General features: G+C 44.7%; 1 pseudogene; it reads left to right on the forward strand.

Annotated features, from left to right (window-relative positions):
• Nucleotides 1–251: 251 nt before the first annotated feature.
• LOC149096631 (uncharacterized) lies at nt 252–8,008 on the forward strand (annotated as a pseudogene).
• The last annotated feature ends 719 nt before the right edge of the window (nt 8,009–8,727 follow it).

Here is an 8,727-nt window from a genome sequence, read left to right on the forward strand (position 1 = left end):
GGCTCGGTAGGACTGCTGACCGGTTGAGAGTCGCCATGTTGTTTTGACATTCGAACTCGTTTTGCATGGACGCATTATACTTATGGACTGCACTTATTATCGCGAGTCTGATCTTCTGTTGTGTTTAGCTTTATTGTTCTTGTCATTTAGCGTACCTGTACTGTATTTCTTCTTGTAGAACTGTTTCATCGTTGTAATTAAAACAAAGTCAACCAAGGGGTTCGCTTCATGAAACAGTTGGTTTCGTTGTCATGGTTGTAATCGAATGCTCCTTACCCGACTGCACGATCACAACAGACGATGTCTCCGAAGCATTGGCAATTGCTCTTCTCACTAATCACGACCTGGCCCACCGCAATCCGGCGCCTACCGTCGCAGACGCTGCCCCCGCACATACAGCAACCCGAAGCCCAAATCTCGAGCGGCCCAAGGTCGACGTTGAAGTCACAATAGAGGAGTGGAACGTCTTCACGAGACGCTGGGAGGTTTTCCGGTCGGGTTCAGGCATCGACGACGCCTCGGCGCTCTCCCAGCTATTCCAGTGCCCCGGAACTGAACTTGGGGACAGCCTTCTCAAAGCCAATCCTAATGCAGCTTCTGAGACCCTGCCCCAACTTCTCGCCGCCATGCACTCCTTAGCGGTAATCCCAGTCGCCACTTGAGTGCTACGTACAGAGCTTCTCCAGCTACGGCAACAACGTGACGAGCCTTTCCGGATCTTCACAGCTAAAGTACGGGGGAAAGCAGAAACTTGTTCCTATACCATTACGTGCACCTGTGGCGCTTCGGTCGACTTCACTGACCACGTCATCCGTGACGTCATCCTGAACGGCCTTTACGACACCGACATCAGGAGGGAAGTGCTGGGCATAGCGGGAATACTCGCGAAACCGATAAACGAGGTTATCGCGTTAGTGGAAACCAAAGAGATGGCCCGTAACGCCCTTCCCTCCCCCTCACTGTCCGCTTTCTCTTCCTTCCAGAAGCAAAAGAAATCGCCACCAAGCCCTGTCTCCACTCCCTCTCAAGCGGATCGGGCGAAGGAAGTGACATGCCCCGGCTGTCATAACGCCTTTAAGAATGGCTGACTGTTAGGATCGAGAAACGCCGGTCAACGTCCCATTTGACAAATCGCTCATATTTTGCCCAAAGATACCCTTAGGTGACCTAATTCTAAAAATCATATTTAAAGGTTCCAGCGAATTTTTATTTTTCAGAAATTCGCGAAAATTTGAAAGCGCGGTCAAAGTGCGGTTTTTCGTGTAATAAAATGACCGAAATAAGATGCGAGGACGAAGCGCTGCTAAAGTCTTAAAATAAACTCAATTGACTTCAAACTTCACACAAATGTGGAACAACCACTCTAATTTATTCCTCGCTTTAAACTAATCTCAGATATTTTGATATAGTGGTTCTCCGAACCATTTTAAAAACAGCTATGAAGCGTGTGAAAAATAACGGCAAAATATAGGTCATGTTTAACAGCATAAAAATGCATCTGGTACCTCACTTTCCCATTATTTTACTTCACAGCCTTAAAATATCATTATTAAAGATATACCATGCCAAGTTTCATGCTCGAACTCGCAGTATTTCCCTTTGTGAAAAACGAAAATCTATGTCAATGTGTTGGGCGCAAATAACACAATAATTATGCACGAACCAGAGACAAATCAATTTCAATGGCGAAAGTAAAAGGCTATCATTAATTAGAATCCCGTCAATTCACTGCTATCAGTAGAAACATGATGTCCACTGCATAAAAACTGTTTTTAGACGTTTTCGAACCATTGCGCGTTAACTTTGTTTAATTTCGTGTCCGCCGTCATGTCTAGTTTGTCATCGCGTGTATTTCCTTAATGTCAACAACACGTGAATGGTTGTCATAACAAACGCAAGAGATTTCCTGGAACCTAAATGTTTTCGATTCAGCAAAACGCTTTAAGTTTGTTAAGACACAATAATGGGTCAACTTGGTATGCTTTTTAGCATCAAGGACGTTAAAGGACTGTAAATTAATCGAGTTGAAATATCTTGAAGCAAATCAAAATCGCGCCCTTATTCTAATTTGGTAAACAGCCGATCTCCGTTCAAGTTCAAGAAGTCGAGAGGTTAATCCGGCAATGTATTACCTGTACAACAACAAAATCACACCGAGGTCATGAAAAGTGTAAGTTTAAAAGTGTAGTGGCAAGTTCCAAATAAATTTCGCCTATATAAATTGGAAACAAGATGTGAAACGGTCTGACCCGAAACAAATAAACAAAATATTAATACGACTAATTTAACCCGAAAATGTTACAGAAAATATACCTAAAAGCCGTCGATTCCCCTCGATACCACTCCGCATTGCCTTAAAGAGCCCAAGCTTTCTGCTGTAAGAATCAGGGGCCTCATAGCCTGCAGTGCAGGCGTCTTATTGGCGCGAGTTAGCGTTACAACCTTGCGACCGCCTTTTTAGACCGCCATGTTAGACCGCCATGTTAGACGGTGGGGGATGGGGGAGGGGAAAAATGAGTTTCTTCGCTCCACCCCTCCCCTATCCTTCCTCTTGCCTATCATTCACCCCCTTGGTAAAACTTTCTTTCTCTCCCCAGTCTTCCACTGCATGAAAAATTCAAGATGGCGGCTAAACTGTTTACGATGTGAGCGCTCGCTCGAAAAAATTTCGCCTGCTCTGCAGGCTAGGGGCCTCATGAATTTGTATTTATTATATCGGCAACCATGCTGCGTAGCTGATATTCGAGACCCAGTAAAAGTTGTCACACAACCGTACGAGCAGCCCAGTCACGCTTTCACTGCTCTTGCGCAAATGTTCAACATTTCGCAATTTACATAAACCGACTACAAGTTTAAAGTAGTGTCAGTAGATTGAAATGCACTTTTTAAAGCTGTCCTATCGAGGAACAATTATTTCTTGTTTTTGAATGGCTCTTAGTTGTAGCTACAGTCGGGGAGGGGGGGAGAGGGTATTCCCGGAAATTTCGGATATCTGTATGCCGTGGAAGATTAAGTGGTCTCCAGCTCTTAACGCCAACACTGAAACACTAGATGATTCTCGAAGTATCACAGGGGTCACTAAGCTAAATAATTTTGAGTGTAGCTCCGCTGAGTCAATTAACCGTTGGCGCGCATATTGCATTGACCGTGGACAGGTGGAAAAACAGTTAAACCGGAAAAGCCTGTTGCACATTGTAATTTAGCGTTGTCCAACACGCAGTCGGTCTGGTTGTAATGTTAATCGTATTTGAGAGAATCTCAAGTTTTCTTTCGACACATACTGGGGTGACATACTACTAGATGGGCGTGGCCGGGAACCACGAGTCAAGTCAGTCAATTTGCCATGCTTAACCGAGAAGAGTGATAGTGAGCCACTAGTAGAAGGACTGCAGATTGTCCCTACGCTTTACCCTAATAGGCCTCTGTGTTATTCTAATGAACTGATGCTGAGCTCGCTCCAGTGGGGTGGTGAGATGAGAGACCCTGGGAACGAGGTTGAGACGATTCGGCCGTTAGTTTTTCCTCTTAAGTGTCTTCCTCCTCTACTCCCTCCCCTTCTCTACAAAAATTTAACGATCCTCCCCCCTCCCCCCTCCACCCCCCCCGCAAGAGGTGTTTGCTAAATACCGAAGAAGCCAAACACCGGCAGTTCCTAAAAATACTTCCGCCAAGTGCAGTTGTTAGTAAAATACTTCAGAAGCGCCGAGTTTGGAGCTTTTCCGCACACGAGTGGGAGAGGTATATCTAGTCCCATGTCTTCGCACCCGCACGGTAGCATACACAGTTTCAGGTTCTTTAGGTCACCCTCCATCGCCAAGGCGCAGGAGTCTTGCTGGTCGTGTACCAAAGGATGCTGGAGCTGGAGTATTTCTACAACTTTCTTTGCCTAACTAAAATTTCTCTCCTCTTCGGATGCCTGAACATGCATCTCATAGGATCACTTTGGCGCATTACGGCACTTAGGTGAGAGAAAAACTAGCACCTGAAAAAGACGAATATTATAAGGATCCCTGGCACTGCGCATTCACGCGCCACCAGTTCGGCGTCAACCTTTTGGCCTGTCGTTTGACCAACGCGGAATTTTGCCATAAGATACGATTGCTGCTTGTCACTGACTGCCCTGAGAGCCCAAACCTTTTTTAAAACAACGAGGGCTTCCTGGTGACCTATTGTGGCTTTGAGTTAAGCGCCAACGCCTGCTCCAAGCAAGGTTTGTACCACATTTTGGCTAAGTCCGTAAGGGAATAGCTTTCCAGGGACTGAGTACATTTCTCCAGCGACAAGTGCCTCTCTAAAGTAGACAGCCTATAAAAGACACGAATGCAGCGGCCTTGAAGACATCAATACACCCCTACCGTGCATGGTTACTATCTATGGAAACCTCAGCAGACGCTTCCTCGGTCACACCCGTTGATAATGGCACTGATGTTAAGGTCGCAGTCACTCCTCTCGGTTAAGCATGGCGAGTTGACTGACTTGACTCGTGGCTCCCGGCCACGCCCATCTAGTAGTATGTCACCCCAGTATGTGTCGAAAGAAAACTTGAGATTCTCTCAAATACGATTAACATTACAACCAGACCGACTGCGTGTTGGACAACGCTAAATTACAATGTGCAACAGGCTTTTCCGGTTTAACTGTTTTTCCACCTGTCCACGGTCAATGCAATATGCGCGCCAACGGTTAATTGACTCAGCGGAGCTACACTCAAAATTATTTAGCTTAGTGACCCCTGTGATACTTCGAGAATCATCTAGTGTTTCAGTGTTGGCGTTAAGAGCTGGAGACCACTTAATCTTCCACGGCATACAGATATCCGAAATTTCCGGGAATACCCTCTCCCCCCCTCCCCGACTGTAGCTACAACTAAGAGCCATTCAAAAACAAGAAATAATTGTTCCTCGATAGGACAGCTTTAAAAAGTGCATTTCAATCTACTGACACTACTTTAAACTTGTAGTCGGTTTATGTAAATTGCGAAATGTTGAACATTTGCGCAAGAGCAGTGAAAGCGTGACTGGGCTGCTCGTACGGTTGTGTGACAACTTTTACTGGGTCTCGAATATCAGCTACGCAGCATGGTTGCCGATATAATAAATACAAATTCATGAGGCCCCTAGCCTGCAGAGCAGGCGAAATTTTTTCGAGCGAGCGCTCACATCGTAAACAGTTTAGCCGCCATCTTGAATTTTTCATGCAGTGGAAGACTGGGGAGAGAAAGAAAGTTTTACCAAGGGGGTGAATGATAGGCAAGAGGAAGGATAGGGGAGGGGTGGAGCGAAGAAACTCATTTTTCCCCTCCCCCATCCCCCACCGTCTAACATGGCGGTCTAACATGGCGGTCTAAAAAGGCGGTCGCAAGGTTGTAACGCTAACTCGCGCCAATAAGACGCCTGCACTGCAGGCTATGAGGCCCCTGATTCTTACAGCAGAAAGCTTGGGCTCTTTAAGGCAATGCGGAGTGGTATCGAGGGGAATCGACGGCTTTTAGGTATATTTTCTGTAACATTTTCGGGTTAAATTAGTCGTATTAATATTTTGTTTATTTGTTTCGGGTCAGACCGTTTCACATCTTGTTTCCAATTTATATAGGCGAAATTTATTTGGAACTTGCCACTACACTTTTAAACTTACACTTTTCATGACCTCGGTGTGATTTTGTTGTTGTACAGGTAATACATTGCCGGATTAACCTCTCGACTTCTTGAACTTGAACGGAGATCGGCTGTTTACCAAATTAGAATAAGGGCGCGATTTTGATTTGCTTCAAGATATTTCAACTCGATTAATTTACAGTCCTTTAACGTCCTTGATGCTAAAAAGCATACCAAGTTGACCCATTATTGTGTCTTAACAAACTTAAAGCGTTTTGCTGAATCGAAAACATTTAGGTTCCAGGAAATCTCTTGCGTTTGTTATGACAACCATTCACGTGTTGTTGACATTAAGGAAATACACGCGATGACAAACTAGACATGACGGCGGACACGAAATTAAACAAAGTTAACGCGCAATGGTTCGAAAACGTCTAAAAACAGTTTTTATGCAGTGGACATCATGTTTCTACTGATAGCAGTGAATTGACGGGATTCTAATTAATGATAGCCTTTTACTTTCGCCATTGAAATTGATTTGTCTCTGGTTCGTGCATAATTATTGTGTTATTTGCGCCCAACACATTGACATAGATTTTCGTTTTTCACAAAGGGAAATACTGCGAGTTCGAGCATGAAACTTGGCATGGTATATCTTTAATAATGATATTTTAAGGCTGTGAAGTAAAATAATGGGAAAGTGAGGTACCAGATGCATTTTTATGCTGTTAAACATGACCTATATTTTGCCGTTATTTTTCACACGCTTCATAGCTGTTTTTAAAATGGTTCGGAGAACCACTATATCAAAATATCTGAGATTAGTTTAAAGCGAGGAATAAATTAGAGTGGTTGTTCCACATTTGTGTGAAGTTTGAAGTCAATTGAGTTTATTTTAAGACTCTAGCAGCGCTTCGTCCTCGCATCTTATTTCGGTCATTTTATTACACGAAAAACCGCACTTTGACCGCGCTTTCAAATTTTCGCGAATTTCTGAAAAATAAAAATTCGCTGGAACCTTTAAATATGATTTTTAGAATTAGGTCACCTAAGGGTATCTTTGGGCAAAATATGAGCGATTTGTCAAATGGGACGTTGACCGGCGTTTCTCGATCCTAACAGTCCGCCATTTTTAAGGTCTTCACGGAAGGGGCCCGAGGCTAAAACGAGAAACCTCATGAAATGTGCATCGAATGCTACAGGGCCAATCGCCGGAAGAAGCGTCAGCAGCGCTTGCCTCCACAGCGCCCGCCCCAGACCCCAGAGGTCCATGCCACAGAAACAGAGCCGATCTCACAAATAGCAGCATTCAGACCAAGAGTGCCCAACACCCCTGAGCCCCCCCCCCGAAGACGTCGCCAAAACCGGAACACGACCACACACATCACCGTCACGAAACCATCAGCATTGATGTGCGTTTGGATCACCACATCTTCTCCAAGGAGGAGTGGAAAAGGGCTCGCTTACGAGATCACCCTAGGGTCTCAGTCACTATATCCCTCTCCCAGCCAGACAGGACCGGCAGTGGCGCGCAATCGGACTTGTGGTCACTGTGCGACTTCATAGCCTGCGGTTTCTCGCGACGAACTCCACCCCATAAGCCTCAGCCTATCAGCAGCCAACCACTCGCCCATATCGATAGAGGGAGCGTTCTTTGCCAAGCTCACCACACAGTCCGGCAGCGGCGAGATTACGTCATGCCACTCCATGGTTTATGTGAGCAGCTCTGTCAAGGATATGTACCTGTCTTACGACTCGCTACTCAACCTTGGACTTCTGCGTTCCCAACCCTTGGCGACCCCACTGGCACCCCACCTGAAAGAGAGACCTTTGACGAACAGCCACACGCTTCCCGCGCCTTCAAGCGGCCCGAAATCAACACCATTTCCCCCGACGCTACGTGCTCGTGTCCACAGCGCGGAGCAGCACCACCACGTTCATCCGAATTGCCGTTCCCCTGTAGGTCCGAGAACAACGCAAAGATGAAGCTTGGCTTCTTCTTCTCATTTCCACTGGGACCTTTTGTGTGTTTTGTAACTTATTGCTTTGCACCTATTGGTTTTGTACTTATTTTTCCTTTTGTTTGTTTCATTATTACAAGGTGCCTTAGCCCTGTCAACCTTTGGGGGTCGTTTTACGGATCCTGAGCTTAGCCGCTTAGCAAGTTGTTTACCTTTAGGTTGGTTAGGAGCAAAAGCGGATTCCACTTCTGAGCGTTATTCTAGGGCTTTTGAAAAGTTTAGGGTTTGGGCTGCTAGTTTTAAGGAAATTAATGTTCTTCCGTCTAATTATTTGTCTGTTGCTACTTATTTAGAGTTTTTACTTCAAAGTAATTCATTATACTCGGCTTTAGAAGGCGCTGTTTACGGTATCCGCTGGGCGCATGATCTTTACGGATTATCCAATCCTTGTGATTCTAGTCTTGTGAAAGGCATCCTAGAATCGGCCCATAGAAACTTTTCTACACCAGTAGTTAAAAAGGAGCCCGTGACTCCCGATATGATTTTTGGTATATGTCCAAAAATTTGCATCAGAGAATGCTAACCTGTCTAGTTTACGCACTGCTGCTATTTGTGTTACAGCTTTCGCCGGGTTTTTACGCTTTAATGAACTGGCTTATTTACGCTGTTGTGACGTTAAGTTTTGTTAAGATAAATCATAGTTAGTGGAGGGGACTAACTATGGATAAATATGTTGAGTCATTCATAGCTAAGAGTAAGACGGCTATTTATAGAAATGGGAATGTTGTTATGTTACAGGTATCTCCTTTACCCGTACTCGGGAAGTAGTTTTAGATGTATTTTCGCAACTAGGTTTTTGTACTAAATTATTTGGTTTCTACAGCCTTAGATCAGGGGGTGTTACCGCCGCTGCAAATGCAGGTGTTAACGATAGTTTATTTAAGCGCCATGGCCGATGGCGATCAGTCAAAGCCAAAGATGGTTACGTTAAGGACAATTTAGAAACACTCCTTTCTGTTTCCAAAAGTTTGGAAATTTAGTTTCTTTAGTTTTTCATTTTCTCTGTTCTCTTTCTTTATCTTATTGACAGGGTTGTTAGTCTAGCTATCAATAAACGAGACGCATATATATTCCTGATTCTTGTCTGCGTTCATTATATCTAGCGTGAAAAT

Source organism: Orbicella faveolata, unplaced genomic scaffold (assembly GCF_042242905.1).
Source record: "Orbicella faveolata isolate gen_17 unplaced genomic scaffold, um_ofav_v1 contig_48, whole genome shotgun sequence".
NCBI classification, from domain to species: Eukaryota; Metazoa; Cnidaria; class Anthozoa; order Scleractinia; family Merulinidae; genus Orbicella; species Orbicella faveolata.